General features: G+C 36.2%; 1 protein-coding gene and 1 long non-coding RNA gene across 10 annotated transcripts in view; one reads left to right on the top strand and one right to left on the bottom strand.

Moving 5' to 3' along the window:
* The window catches only part of ZMAT4 (zinc finger matrin-type 4), a 348,048-nt gene that overhangs the window by 112,454 nt on the left and 218,616 nt on the right, over nt 1–16,978 (bottom strand). The window lies entirely within an intron of this gene.
* Nucleotides 5,358–16,056, top strand: LOC123384837. The gene is made up of 3 exons (XR_006596504.1): nt 5,358–5,566; nt 12,098–12,199; nt 15,818–16,056. It is a non-coding gene; the product is annotated as an uncharacterized LOC123384837 (long non-coding RNA).

The following is a 16,978-nucleotide window of genomic DNA, read 5'->3' as shown; positions in this document are numbered from 1 at the left end:
GACAACAAATAAGACAACCTAGTGAAATTAAATAAACTCTTAGAAAACTACAAAAACTGGTTCAAGAAAAAAACAGAATATATGAAATATGCCTATATCAAGTAAAGATCAAATTAATAATCAAACTTTCCACACAAAGAAACATTCAGGACTAGATAGCTTCAATGGTAAATTCCACTAACCATTTTAAGAATTAGCACCAATCCTTCACAAACTCTTCCTAAAAACAAAAGTGGAAAAAAAAAACACTTCCTAACTCACTTTATCAGATCATATTATATAAATGAGCCAAAGATAGCTCCTGTATATTAGCCCTATATTAATGTATTAGCTCAAAGCCCACCAAAACTAATATTGAATTTTTACACATCTAATTATCTTAAACAGAGCTCAAATAAACAGATTTTAGGCAGTTAGGACCTGTCTGTTTTGCACATCCCATGAAACTATACCCCAAATCTGCTAGACACAGACAAAATAAATCTTGCAGCTATAAAAGACCTAATATTAGCCATGCTGCCTTCAGAGCTCTTTGATCCAGGGACACCCTGCCAAACCACCTAGAGATATCACTTATACCATAAGTCCCTTCTCCAATTTTTTTTTCCCCTATTAGCTCCCCTCACCTTCTCTTTTTCTGGGTAGTAGTCCTTGTGCTATAACCTCTGGATGGTCTTATACTATGAGGGACTTTCCCAGCATGCAAACCTGACAAAGCATCACCCAAATAAAACTCCCATGTGCTACTGTCACCTAGTGGTCATATCTTTTTCCCTGATCAGTCCCCAGATTCCTCAATCTCAATGTCACTACAGGCCCATACAGTACCCTCTCACACACACATACACACACACACACACACACACACACACACACACAGACAAAATCATAACAAGAAAGCTACAACCAGTATCTCTGATAATAAAAGTCCTCAATAAAATACTTGCAGCTGAATTTAGAAAAAATAAAAAGGATTATTCACCATGACCAACTTAAAATTATACCAGGAATGCAAGGTTGGCTCAACATATAAAAATTTATGAATATAATTTATCATATAAATGGAATAAAAGGCACAAATCACATTATCATCTCAGTGCATGAATAAAAATCATTTGATAGGGCACCTGGGTAGCTCAGTTAAGCATACAATTTCAGTTCAGGTCATGTTCTCGCTGTTCGCAGGTACAAGCCCCACATTGGACTCTCTGCTGACAGCTCAGAGCCTGAAGGCTGCTTCAGATTCTGTGTCTCCCTCTCTCTCTACCCCTCCCCACTCACTCTGGCTCTCTGGCTCTCTTTCTCAAAAATAAATAAACATTAAATTTTTTTAAAAAGCATTTGATAATTCCAAACAGTCTTTCATGACAAAAACATTCAACAAACTAGGAATAGAAAGGAAATTCCTCAACCTGATAAAGAGCATCCATGAAAAGACCACAACTACCATCATACTCACTAGTGAACAACTAAAATCTTTCTTCCTATGATCAGGAACAAGACAAGTATGCTCACTCTCACCACTTCTATCAACAATGCCCTGGAGGTTCTGGCCAGGGCTGTTAGTAAAGAAAATGAAATAAAAATCATCCATATTGGAAAAGAAGAGAGAACACTCTCTTTTTGCAGATGACTTGATTTTGTATATAGAAAGTCCTACGGAATACACACACACACTCACAAACTACTAGTGTTAATAAATAAGTTTTACAAAGATGTAGGATACAAGATCAATATAAAAAATTCACACAATTGTATTTATATGCACTTGCAATGAATAATCCAAAAACAAAATTAAGAAAACAATTCCACTTATACTTGTATTAAAGATAATACAATATTAGGAATAAGCTTAACAAAATACATGCAAGACTTGTACATTGAATACTATAAATTATTATTGAAAAAAATGTTTAAAAGACCTAAATAAATGGGGAGTCATCCTGTGCTCATCGAAGACTTAATATTGTTAATATGGCAATATTACCCAAATTAATCTACAGATTCAAGACAAGCACTATCAAGTTTTAGCTGTTATTTTCAAAGAAATTAACAAAGTGACCCTAAAATTCATATGGAAACGGAAGGGACTCAGAATAGCCAAAATAAATTTTGAAAAAGAAAAATAAATTTGAAGCACTGACACTTCTTGATCTCAAAGCTTACTGCAGTGCTACAATAATCAAGATTGTGTGGTACTGGAATATAGATAGACCTATTGACCAATAGAATAGAATTGGTAGCCCAGAAATAAACTCATAAATTTATGGCCAATTGATTTTCAGCAAGGATGCCAAGACAATTCAATAAGGAAATAGTCTTTTCAACAAATGCTGCTGGTAAAACTGGATATTCATATGCAAAAGAATGAAGTTGGAATCCTACCTCAAACCATATATAAAAATTAACTCAAACTGGACCAAAGTCCTGAATGTAAAAGATAGAAGAAAATTTGGTGTAAATCTTTGTGACAATTAAACAGTAGTCCCTTAGAAAGGAACAAAAATATAAACAACAACAAAAAATACATACAAATTAAACTTATCCAAAATTAAAAATATTTGTACTTCAAAGGATACTACTAAGAAACTGAAAAGATAATCCAAAAATGGAAGAAAAAAATGCATATCATATATCTGCTAAAAGTCTAGTATCCAAACCATAAAAATCTGAAGACAAAAAGACAACTCAATTAAAAACTTGACAAAGGGGGCACCTGGGTGGCTCAGTCGGTTAAGTGTCTGACTTCAGCTTAGGTCATGATCTCGCGGTCCGTGAGTTCAAGCCCCGCATTGGGCTCTGTGCTGACAGCTCAGAGCCTGGAGCCTGTTTCGGATTCTGTTTCTCCCTCTCTCTCTGACCCTCCCCCGTTCATGCTCTGTCTCTCTCTGTCTCAAAAATAAATAAATGTTAAAAAATTAAAAAAAAATAAAAACTTGACAGGATATGCATAGAAAATACACAAACATGTATGAACATTCACAAATGTCCAATAAACACATGATAAGACACTCATGTCATTAGCCACTAGGATAGTTGGGAATTAAGAAGACAGATAATGATTAGGGTTGGCAAGTATATAAAGAGATTGGAATACCTGTATATTGCTGATGGGAATATAAAATAGTACAACATTTGAAAGCAGGTTTATAGTTTCTTAAAATGTTAAACATAAGAGTCATCATATACCCCAGCAATTCTAATCCAAGGGAACTGAAAACACATCTACACATCATCTTTTACATGAATGTTGAAAGTAGTATTATTCATAATAGTCAAAATGTGGAAACAACCCAAATGCCCATTAATTGATGAATGGATACACAAAGGGTTATCCATAGAATGGAATATAATTCAACAATAAAAATGAGTGATGCGCTGGTAGAGTACATGTTACAACATGAATTAACCTTAAAAACAATATGCTAAGTGATATAAGAAGGCACATATTGTAGGATTCCATTTACATGAAATGTTGAGAACAGACAAGTTTAGAGACTTGTCTACTCATGGTTGCCAGGGTCTGTGGCAGTGGAGAATGGGGAATAACCACTGATGGTACAGGGCCTTATGGGAGTGATGAAACCTTCTAAAATTGATTGTGTTCATGGTTGCACAAGTTTGTGAATATACTAAAAACCACTGAACTGTATACTTTGAAATGGTGAATTATGTCTGTTTTGAATTACATCTCATTTTTTTACAAAAGAGGCATAGGAAAGGATCATATGTATTTCAAAGAAATTAAGAGAAAAGAAAGCCTGCTATGCTAATCTACATATTTATCATGCCTGGTGATTTTCCTTCCTTCGTGAAGATCTGATTTTCCATCTGGTATTTCTGGATAGCCTGAAGAACTCTTTAGCACTTCTTGTTGTGCAGATCTGCTGGCAAAAATTCTTCAGTTTTTGTTCACTTGAAAATGTCTTTATTACACCTTTATTCTTGGAGAATATTTTCACCGGTCTACAGGTTTGTTTGTTTTTGTTTCAGTACTTTGAAGAGTTTCACTGACTTCTGAATTTGATTTTTTTGTTTGAATGAGAAATCAGCTGTAATTCATATTGTTGATGCTTTCTTTGTAGTGTGTAATTTTTCTCCGGCTGCTTTCAAGATTTTCTCCTTATATTTTGTTTTCAGCAGTTTGACTATGATGGCATGATGATTCTAGTGTGGTTTTCTTTACATTTATCCCACCTAGGGTTCATGAGCTTCTTAAATATGTAAGTTTTTGTCTTTCACATATGTTCTACTTTTTGACATTGTCACACACTGTTATGATGGTTTTTAAAATATTTTTTCTTTTATTTATTTAGATCAGGTAATTTCTATTGATCTAACTTTAAGTTCATTGACTCATTAATCCAATTAGTTATAAACACATCCAGTGATTTTTTTTTTTTAATTTTGACTATTTTATTTTTCAGATCTAAAATTTTCACTCGGTTCTTTTTGTTTCTATTACTGATTAGATTTTCTGTTTCCTAACTTACTGTGAGTATATTTTATTTTATATCTTCAAGCATATCCATATCATCACAGTATTATCTCCATTGATTGCATTTTCTTTTGAGTATGGTTTACATTTTCCTATTTTTTAATATGCATATATATTAATACTATATCTGGACATTATGAAATGATTCATTGTGTAAACTCTAGATTTTGTTACATTTCTTCAAAGAGTCTTATTTTTAAAGCAGGCAGTGAACTTAGCTGAACTCATACTCCTAACTCTGTCTCCTTAGTAATGTATGTGTTGGGAGGGTACAGCAGCTAAATTTTCTTCTCAGTACTTTTAGCCTTAGCTAGGCTGTTTGTAGTCGGCATCCTGGATGTGTTGCTTAGGTATCAGATACAAGTTTAGGAAGCGTATATACTTAACTTTGAGCCATACCCTCTGTAGCTTCCTCTTTTCTTGAATTTTCCCTCAACTTCCAAGTTCTATGGCCACTTGGCACTCTTTCCTCTGTTCTTAAAGCCAGCAAGCCTATGGGTTTTTATCTGAGTTTTAGCTAAATAGCTTGGTGCCTTCATGGGTCAGCCCTGAATTTAAAAGCTATAAAAATTGGGAAAACCATTCAATGTTGTTTCCTTCTTCCAAGTATTCACTTTCCTCAAGTTTCTGCTTGTTTTTGAATATTACTCATTGCCTTAAAGCAAACAATTTTAATGTTTTGACCAGAGTTTATAATGTTCAGTAGGGGTTAATCTGATAAGAGTTACTCCATTATTACCATAGTGGATTCCATGACTGGGTAGCAACAATGGTGCATTCCATTCACATGACAACCACACTTGGTGAAAGTGAGAGACAATTATAAACAATATATATGATTAGCAATCATGTTTATATGTGTGGGTACATGTGTGTATGTGTGTATGTATGTTGCAGAGGTCAATGACCACTGATTCCACTGAAGAACTTTTATGTCTGAGAACTAAAATAGGGAACTTACAGATTTGCACTTGAAATTAAGAGAGGGCTATAGAAGAGAGACCAGATAAAGGGATGGCTAAAAAGATGAAGTTGGCATTGTCTTTGAGGATTAACAGTAAGTCTCAGGTATGAGGAGAATAACTTGAAGTGTCTCCTCTGTTTGTTTGCTTAGGACTACAAGTCAATATTCAGTCTGTTCAGACTCAAGCTAAACAGAAATCAAAAGCTTTTTGGTATGACCACATACCTGAATCAATTCTTACATTGTCCCTGGACTGTGGAAATCCATAGGTGGTCAAAGGAATAGAAAGGGGACAAAATAAAACTCTTTCTTATGGTCCCAAGGTAGGATCAGTTCATCATTAAAACTGGGCTTGGGCCATCTGATATAGCAAATCCTATCCTGGAGGTGAAACTCTCCATACCCCTAGTATGCAGACTCACAGGGAAGGGCTCCTCTGTGGTTCACACTGACCCAGATGGAAACTAAATAGGAGACAATGTGAGAAGAAACACTGTGGATAACCCAACCCAACACCTTCATTTTATAGAGAGGAATGTGAGGGCCAGAGAGGTAAAGTGACTCATCAAGATCTATCTCACAGCTACTTGGTAACAGGACTTGGGACTCACCTCCAGGGTGTCTGACTCTGAGTCCACTGTACTGAACCTTAATGATTCACCAGGATTTTGTGAAACCATGGCTACCCCCAAAAGGGTTCATATTGAGCAATAGATGCCTCTCTTTCACATGTAAAGGCAAAGGAAATCAAGACTTATTTACAAAACAGCAGTGCTTGATAACTCATTTCAAATCATTTAACAGATTTCCAGCTGGTATCTGTGAAAAGCTATGCTACCACTTCACTGGTCCATTAGCTATTTCAGTAAATGTATCATTATTTGTCATACTTTATAAAAATAGACTCCAAATTCAAATTATTGCATATTTTTGTTCATTATTCAGGTCTAAGAACCCACTTAACTAATGTAGGCATCATACACACCTTCCAAATAAAAGATCTGTTTTGGTAAATAACGTTTTTATGGCAGCACACCACCAGCTTCTATATTTCCAAAGAAATCTTTAGTTTTATTGCTGTATATTTTTTAGTTAAAGACGTTTTTCCAAGATTTTAGAGGAAAATTTTCCATTTCTTTCAGTAAAGACATTTCTTTCAGTAAAGACATTTGGGGATTTTAAACACAATCTTTAAGTAATATTAAAATGCTTGCATTTCCTACTAGCATAAAAGTTTCCTGAAGGCAAGGACTATGCTTTCTTCAATATTGTATCTCCAGCATTGAACATGATGTCTATAACATAATAATCACCTAGTAAGTATTTGTTGAATGATTAATGGGTGAATAAAGAAAGAGATCTTTCTTACAGGTGACCCCATTATAAAAAACATCTACAGGATTGAATTTCTCCATTTTATGTAGCAGCTCTGGTCCTGGGCATACAGCCATACAAAGGTTCCAAACACAATTTATCAAGATGCCTGCTGATGCCTTCCTTACTTCAACCTCAAATATAAAATCTCCATTTTCTTGGGGAAATAGTCACAGGATATGATAATTGTCAATAGCAGAATCTCTTTGAAAAATAGATTGAAAGTATAGAATGGACTACACTTTTATCTGTTGCTTTCTTTTTCATGTATCTATTAATTTACATACAGAAGAAACACCAAAACCCTTCAAATAGAAAGCTTTTTGCAATACTTCACTGGCCACAGCATTTGTCATGTTGTAGACTTCTTGAAGACAGAATAATGTCTTCTTTCACATTCCAGGACAATGTCACCTTTATATTCCGGTGTTTATCAAAATGTCTATCACATGATAAGTGCTCCTTAAAAATTAGTCAAAATAAGATAGTGAACAAAAACACCAATAGGTAGGTTCTACTTTGAGTAAACCTGACATTTATTTCATTTGTTTTAATATCAACTTATAACCAACTTTATAGAATCCCATCTACTGCAGAAAAATTCAGTCTATCTGTAGCACCTTTAAAATAAAAGACTTAGGACCACTTTTTTGCATGGAGTCAAAGCTATGATTTTAGAAACAAACAAAATAGTTTCCTGTTTGTTGAAGGACAGGTTTCTCCTGATTTTGCATCTTTTCACAAACATCCCTCCTTTTGTCAAATGAATACATGCTACTAACAAAGCCCACAGCTATTAAGAGCCAGGTAACAGATACACATCCCTAGAACCTTAGGAAAACATTGTGCTGAGCCCTCACAAAATACTACCCTAGTTTTTGAGCTTAAACTAAATAGTAGAGACCTTCAATCAATACTGAAAAAGGACCTTAAGTTACTGAGAAAGAAAAATAACTTCACATAATACTCTCAGCTTCCTCAGTGTAGCCCAAATTGGCACCTATGGATCAGTTAAGTGACTTGGATTTTGGTGGGTGTGTTTTGATGTTGCTTTTGTCCTATTCTCGTTCAACATCTCACAGCCAAGGACACTGGTTCCATGCATCAAATCTGAGGCTGTTTCTAATCTATTAGCCAACTCTGAAATTAGAAATCCAAGTTGGTACATAGTTTTCTATTTAATGAGTGTGCCCACAATGCATAAATGGAGGCGGAATGATTCCATTTTAAAAGCCAAGCTTATCTTTTTTGAAACCTGTGATGATAGTCAGTGATGATAAAGAGTTAACCAAGCTTCTTTAGACAGTGTTCCATTTATTAGTTTCATTAATAACAGTGATGGGTAAGAGTCTGTCTCAGCTGAAGAAAGAATTGCCCTACAGGATGTAAATAGACTACTGTGAATGTTCGACCACATTCCTTGTTGGATTTGAGATTGAGCACAAATTTAAGTTATTACTCATATTACTCATTAAATTTATATTTTTTCCTATTAGTGTTCCCAAGGCCTTGCCAAGGTGTCTTTCAGAATTCTAATGCTCCTGCTGTCTTGAATTTTGTTGAGGGGAAGAACATGCTGACTGCTACAGAGAGAAATATATCTTTTACTGCCCCCCTTCTCCCCCGCCCTCCAGTCCTCTCCAGGCCTTCACACAGGCCTCTGCATTAGTCCATCTGGTTTCCTGGCCTCTTGAATTTCCCCACTCCAGTCCATCACACAGTAACCCCCCTAAAGCACACATGAAACCAGCCATTTCCCTACTTAAAAAAAAAAAAAGTTTGTGGCTATCAAAAAAAGTTCAGGTTTGCCTGACATGCAAGGCAAGGCTATTTATAATTTGGTTTTGATCTGTCTTCCCAGCTTTATCTCACTTACACTTTATACTCACTGAACTTGATTGCTAATTTTGCTCACATTTTCCCCATCTCTCCGTGCCTTTGGTCATGTTGATCTCTTGGCTATAAAGAATCTGGTCACCGATTTCCACATGCCTGATGCGAACTCCAAGTTGGAAATCATTTCTGCTTGATTTTCAAATCCCTAAGCATTGGGATGAGGTAACTCCTAAGCTCTCATTTCTTTTTCACATTTTGTGTTATATTTACTTCCATAAAGGTATTAGCTTGCTCTCCTCCCCTTCTTCAGACTCTAAACCCTTGAGATTTAGAAGATGAGTCAGACATTTCAATATTCTGGATAATTTCAGGCACAAAGCCAGCACATAATAGACATTTAGTAACTGTGAATGAATGAATGAATGAATGAATGAATGAATGAATGAATGAAAATGATCTCTTCTATATCACACTATTTTCCCACTTCAATAACATGACAGGAACATGAGCCATTTAAGCAGTTTAATTATCTAACCTAAAATGTGGGCTCTGAAGATCAAAATGAATCTATATGCAACAGCTGAAGTGTCAAAACACATTAAAAATAATAATGCAAAAATAACCAGGTGTAATCTAAGCTGAGTATTTTCTTCTGGCACCTCTTCCCCTACCATTCAATTTAGAATTGTGTTCTATAATTATCATATCTGCTTAAAGGTCCTATTTTCTGCTGATTCTTAACTAGCTAAAATACATACAGTTTTCAGAGACTGAAAATATTAGTACAAGGAATGAACTAATGTTTTTGTTTGAACTTATTAAATGCAATAAAAATGCACCTCACTTAACATGGTAATTTTTTTATCAAATACTCATCACTGAAATGTTCAACCATCAATTTGAGACCCATAATTCTCATTGTACTTAGAAATTGGAAAATATGGAACACATTCTTTAACTTGGTTAACCAGGTAAGACCATTCAAATCCCTGGATATTCATGCAGGACCTTCTATCAACAATATATTGTTTTAGATTCTGTCAGTGAGGCAAAGAATAAGACATGGACCTCCCTGCCCTCAAGAAATTTTGACAAGACCAAAACTGGGTTAAAATTATCAGGACTGATAACACCCAGTGCTCAGTGCTTGGATTCACACTTCAGAAGAAGGCTCTCACAGTATCTAGCATGTGGCATGGCAAGTTTAAGAGTAAATCACGGACAAGTCCTGTGTCTATGCCAAAGGGGCAGCTGTCAGGGGCTGTGAAGGACCAACTGTCCACCAAATTCCGCTGAACTCACATCCATTTTTTTTTCTCATTTTGTTCTGTTATGCTCACTGCTAGTATTTTCTTTAATTCAAGTTAGCATAATTTCTCACAGGAGTAATTAATAGCCTTCCAATATATCTCCCTGTCTTCTGTCTAGTTCCCTTCTATTCCACCCTCCACACTGCTGTCTATAGAGACTCCTTTCAGAAATACAAATGTCCTGCCAAAAATCTTGAAATCACTCCCACAGCCTTCAGGGTTAGGTGAAAGCATTCAACTCCTACCATGATCTGACTCTCTTTCTCTAGCTACTTGTCTCATTATTCCCAAACCTGGCCTGAAGTTCCAGCCACACCATACCTCTCCTCAAAGGGACCCCGCAACCTTTGCTGCCATGCTTTTTCATAGGCTCTGTCCTCAGCCTGTGACTTCGTCCCCTTCAGCCGCCCAAACTGAATATCTTTTAGTTGTCTTTCAAGACCCACCTTACTCTACTGATCTCAAATTCTAGTGGCTCCACTGCTCCATTCTCACTGTCACCTTCACCTTTCCTTACCTGAGCACTCTGGCTCTTCTACTTGCCCAATTAGACAAGGCTTAATCAGTGACCAGAATCCTCTGCTTAAAATGAAGACATCAGTGGATACTTGTTAGGTCCATTTTCTCATGAATAAACTGCCCCTCACATGGTCAAAGGCACCTAACGCATTCCCATTTAACACCCCAGCTACCCTGCAGTGGCCAAAATGCTGCTCCTGAGCTTAGTTTCCTCCTCAACTCAATGACCGTTAAGACACTTCTCTTCTCCAAAGCACTCACTCACCCACAGCCATGAAAGAAACCATGAAGGGAACCCATATCAGTTCTTCTTACCTATAAACATTAAAGGGACTCCAGGTTTGTGTTTTGTTTTTGAACCCTGAAAACCATGAATGAATGATGCATCTCTTACCAGAAAGTTTGCCACCCTAAAACTCTGCTAGTAGCATGAGAAATGCCTCCTTGAACAAAGGAAATATGTAAAGGGTGTATTTGCAGGAATGACAGGAGCAACACCAGCAGGTCTTAGAGGGAAGAGAGGTGACCTAGAGTGGAAATGAACCAAGCCCTTCAGGAGAGAAAAAGTAGAGCATGTGGCTTCACAAGCAAGAGGAGCTGCAAACCCCTCTGTGCATTTAGAATAAATCAAAGCCTCTCAACGACCTATTAAGATCTGCACAGTGTGACTCTAGCTAAATCCAATCTCACTGTTTACCCTTCTTAGTAGCTTCAGGCACTCTGCCTGCCATCAGTCCTCAGATGTGCCACACCCTTTCCCCCTACACAGGGCCCTTTGCACTTGCTAGTACCTCTGCAAAGAATGAGCAGGTGCTTCATGTCTGGATCCTCCCCCTCAGTCAGGTCACAGTTCAATATGTCAGCTTCTCTGAAAGGCTGTCACTAACCATCCCATTAAAGAACCTATTTCCTATTTCATTATTTATTATATCGCCCCACTTTTTTTCCCTTTAGCATTTGCCATAGGCTAAAAATGTTTTGCTTCTTTACTTTCTGTCTTCTTCCCAAGAAAAGGACCTTTTTCTTTCATTCACTGTAGTATCTCCAACACTCTGTGCCTGGTATTAGGTAGGAGTTCAATATTAGTAGATAAATCGAAAAATGAATAAATAAATGAGTGAATGAGTCAGACAGGAAACCAAGCAATAACATATAACAAGCTTTTTGTCCCTAAAAACTTGACCTCATCATCTGATTGGAACTTCTGTTTCTATGAACTCATGTGGGGATTGGGAGCCTATAATCAAGTTGTTAACTCCAATTAATTTGGTCCCCAAATCTTTGGAATCCCTTAGGCATATTGGATTGGCCAAGCACAAAGGGATTATGGTTGTTGGATGAAAAAAGGATTGTTTAAAACTAATATGGATATTCTCAAGCAAACCTCAGATATCTGGCCATGACACCCATCAGGCCAGACCCAGACCTTGGGCAGAGGATCACAGACAGACTATTTGCTGTTGGTTTGGTTCTCATGAGGATAGGCAGAAATCTCTGTTAGATTTTAGTTTTTTAAAAAAATGACAGAATGTCATAACAGAATGTGTTGCAGGTGACGCTATGTGACCCTCAAGCATTCCACCTGATCTGTTTCAGGAAGGGCTCACTCTGTGGGAAGCCAGCCACCATAACAGAAGTATGTTAAACACTGGGAAAGGACCACAAGGAGAAAAACTGAGGCCTCCTGCAAACATATGAGTGAGTCACCTTTTCTTTCTTCTTTCATTCAACTTTACATTTTCTGGAATCACCCAGCCAAGCCACTCCTAAAGTCCCCCACAGAAACAGAGAGATAGAATAAAAATCTATTGCTGATTTAGGCCTTTATACTTTGAGATAATTTTTACAATGGCAATAGTTGTACTGGTTGCCTTTGAAAACTATTTATTTATTTATTTATTTATTTATTTATTTATTTATTTACCTACCTAGCATGCCTTTCTTTCCACTGGAACAGACTTTGGAGCAGACCCAGTACCCAAGTCCCCCTGCACAGGTATCTTAGGTAACTGAAGGTAGAGGAGTGCCACTGAATGAGGTGACTAGGCTATCTATTATCTGAGCTATGAGCAAAAGCCACAGGAAGATTAAGTGGGACAAAATCTGAGACAGACAACCCATTATCACCCAAAAGACCACAGCAGAAGTAACTCAAAGAGTAAAAGTCTCTCACTCCAGTGGTCTGCTTATTTTGAGGTAGGTCTGCTCTTTCGGATTCACATACTACTTTAATGCTTTGAAGTCATATATAAGCTTCTTGTATCCCTTGGAAATTAATCTCCATTCCCACTAATAAAGGCAGAAGCTGCATTATAGAAAGAGTAATAAATTCTAGTGACCTCTCTGGGAGTATGTTTTCTCTTCACAGAACTTTGCTTTCCAATACCAGGCCCCTGTGAATAGTAAATATGATTTCTTTGCCTTTCTATATTCACTCCAGCTGAGATAGTGTTCTGAATGTGGGGAAAACTCCTTTATTAAAGCTATATAAGGAATTTTGTAAGTGATTCATTCCCAGAAAACTGAGAGTTGACAGTGCCCATTCTGTACCTGAGTTCTAAGCAAGTTTCATGCATTTAAAAATAGATAAGCCCCCAAACTCAACTGTTTTTCTAAGTTAATTATTAAGAGTTCTAGTTAGTCAATGATGAGTCACTAGAAATTGGTGTGCACAGAATCGGGAGTTGTGGGTCTAGCCATAACTTAGAAGGGAAACAGTCAAGTCACTTCTCTGAACGCTGCTCTATTAAAACAATACACACACAAAAGAGTATAATTTGATGATGTTTGATGTCCTTCCCAATACTATCTGCTCATAATGCTCAGAAACATTATTAAATTTTCAAATGAGTTCCTTTGCTCTGTGTCTTCGGAGGAGAATCATACCAGATTTCTAGTTTCCTCTGAGACACTGAAATAACTGCGTTTTTCCATTCTACAACTTTTAAAAGAATGAATGATAGAGATCTGCAAAATGTATATTCTATGTCCACCTAATTACTGTCCACTATTTCCAAACAAGAAACTACCTAATATCTGTGTTTTATGCTAGCAAGAAGAATTTAAACTATAAAATCTCTGAAGTGTTTTGTGATCTTTGAATTTTATAATTTCATAACTCAGTGACTTCTTTTGTTTTTTACATTGGACTCCATATTCAGAAAAAGATGACTATTGTTCTTAAGTTAAAACTCGGAAGTAGAGACATCTGTTTTCTGAAACAAATAACTTTAAAGTTGAATTAGTAACCAGGTTATGCATACTAATAACCATTTAGGCCAATTCCGTTTAAAATTCTTTCTTAATGTATGAGAATAATTTTCTTTTTTAAAATTTGATTTCCTACCTGAAGCAAAGGAAGGCAAGAATTCTTCTATAGTTTTCAATGGCTAAATAGTGTGAATACCAAAAATTACAAAAGGTGTAATTTTCTGTGCTATTAAATTATATACAAATAATGGGTGGAAAGTTACGTGTAGGTTACAGGAATCAAGATCAATGTAGAAAAATCAACTACATTTTCTATATCAGTAATCAACACATAAAAATAAAATTTCAAAAAATAATTTATATTAAGTGTTAACAGAAAATACTTGAGGAAAAATTTTAAAATAATGTGCTAACCCTTTAACACTGGAAACTATAGACTGTTGCTGACAGAACTTGAAACAATCATAAATAGATAGGTATAGATGTTCATGGATTGGAAGACTCAATATTGTGAAGAAATTAAACAAATATCCCCAAATTGATCTATAGATTAAATTCAGTCCCATTCAATATTCCAATAAGCTTTCTGTGTAGAAATTGAAAAGCTGATTTTGAAATTTATGTAGCGAAGCAAATGATTTAGAACAGCCAAGCAATATTGAGAAAGACAAACAAAGTTGGAAAGCTTGAATTACCTGGTTTCAAGACTTTCATAATGCTAAAAGAATCAATACAATGTGATACTGGCATAAAGAAAAACAAATCAATGGAACACAATAGCTCAGATACAAAGAGACTCACACAATCAATAGATTTTCAATAATGGTGCCAAGATCATTTTGTGAGGAAAAGAAGATATAGTATAACCTGCATTCCACAGTATATTTTATATAAATACTGTGTATATATAAAATATACTGTGAAATTTTTAAAAATTAGAAGAAAAAAATCATAAATAATTTCTTGTAAAATTTATTCAGTCAGGATCCTTTTAGAAGTAAAAGTGATTATTGGGGTATCTGGGTGGCTCAGTTGGTTAAGATCTGACTCTTGATTTAGGTTCAGGTCACAACCTTGCAGTTCTTGAGTTCAAGCCCCACATTGGGCTCTGTGCTGACAGTGCGGAGACTGCTTGTGATTCTCACTCTATCTATCTATCTATCTATCTATCTATCTATCTATCTATCTCTTTTTCTCTCTCTCTCCACCCCTCCCCTGCTCTTTTGCATTCTCTTTCTCAAAATAAATTAAAAACCCATTTTAAAAAAGAAGTAAAAATGATTAAGAATGTAGGCTTTTAGGTGATTTTTTAAGTTTTTGCTACCTCTATTTATTCAGCAATGATTGCGAACCTACTAAGTGTCTGTCATCATTCCAGGCATTTTGAACACATCACTGAGCAAAACAGACATAAATGCCTGCTTTCAAGTTGCTAACAATCTATAGGAGTAGGGAGGAATACAGAAAATCGGGAAAACCCTAATAAATAAGTCAATGTTGTAGTGTTTTAAAAACTGAGAAGTTCTATGAAAGAGAGAAAGCTTGAAACACTGCCATATTGTGCACTAGCTGTATCACACCACTTTTAAAAAAGCTATGGGTATACCTATATTTACTAATTAGTAGCTTTGTCCTTAGTAATTGATTGATAGTGCATTGGCAGTATTCCAGAAATAGGGGTTTGGAGTGTGTGCATGTGTGCATGCATGTGTTTAAAAGTGATGGTTTATCATCAATGCTTTATTCTTCAAGCTTTTGCAATATTTAACATCTGAATAAACATATATCAAGATGTCACCTGGGGTGGGTGGAAAGGTTCGTTTCAAGGACACTGTATTCAAAGCTAATCTCCTCTCATGTGCTACTGAGTCATAGTCACAGTGAGTTATCAAGTCAAAGAGCAGCCCTTTTTGTCTTCTGTATAAAAGACAAGATGCTCAAATGTTACAGAATTCAGACGCCCAAGTCATTAAGATGTGGTTGTACATAAAAGATGCAGCACTGATAATTCAAAATAGACAAGAAGAATGTGCTCTAGAAATAATTCTTCTACAAGTCATAATATCTGGCACAAAACATAAATAAAGCCCTATTTTTCTCCTTCAGTGCCCTGCTGTGAAGGAGTCACTGAGCCAACTTGTTATCTGCCAGTAACAGCGAGTTTCGGGAAGGCCTTCAGCTATGAAGAGACTCTTTCTGTATTTTTTAACAAGACATAGACTGAGGATACAAGAAATCCCCCCCAAAAAGGCAATAGCACACCAACAATTCAAAAGCCTCTGAGATGAAATTATCCAACATTCTGAAACACGAAGCCCCATGTTGTTTTTCTATAGCTAAAAACACACCCCACATAAAGTGTTTTTCATGTTTGTTCTTGTTTGTCGTTCTTAATTACATATCTTGGAAAAATCCATCTCTAATCAAGCTCTATAGATGTACTAATGGACCTCCAATCCTAAATCTATATACCATTAGAGGATCCTTCCATGATGACGTGTTTATTTGCCAGCTACAGCTTATGTTTTCCTGTCTCTTTGCCTATACATATAGATATCTGCTCACATGGAAAGCCTGCTGCAATTCTGCCCACATTTCCACTTCCCACTCAAATCCCTTTCCTGGGTGAAGTCTTCCTCAACCAACAAAATCAGAAGTGACCCGCCCTCAGCCCTCTTTATGCTCACACAGCGTGATCTTCAGTCCCACTACTCATCTGCTCTGGAATTGTACCAGGGCATTTCCTGACTACAGTGATCTCTCTTGGAGGCTCATAGCCCAGTTAGGGAGAGAACTGTAGGCTCCACACAAAGAACCCAGATTAAACGCAGATTGCATTCTCAAAATTCTCAAAATTGAACTGCAAATTTTGTTTTTAGAGCTATTAGGAACAATGATTCTTGGCCAGCCTATCAATGTTCACCTAACCCATATAGCACTTGGAGTACAGTATTAATAGCACCCTTTGCAAAATTATTTTTCTGAGAAAATGTATTGTCTCAGAAAAAAGTATTGTATGTGATTCTGTCCTACCTCTACACTGCCAACATCAATTGATCAAAAATGTTTAGGTGATCAAAAATGCTTAAATAGTTGTTGATGATATGTGTTAAGTGCCATGAATTGGTAACTGTCTTCCTAAAGAACCCGCAGGAATGATCCTCATCCTGTGGTTCCCAAGTCTCCACTCAACAGCTTCTGTGAAACCCTATGTGAATTTCAAATGTTGCATATTTTCCATCACTTGAGAAAACATCTGCCAAAGTG

The sequence above is a fragment of the Felis catus genome, chromosome B1 (assembly GCF_018350175.1).
Source record: "Felis catus isolate Fca126 chromosome B1, F.catus_Fca126_mat1.0, whole genome shotgun sequence".
NCBI classification, from domain to species: Eukaryota; Metazoa; Chordata; class Mammalia; order Carnivora; family Felidae; genus Felis; species Felis catus.
This window is presented reverse-complemented; position numbering and strand designations above follow the sequence as displayed.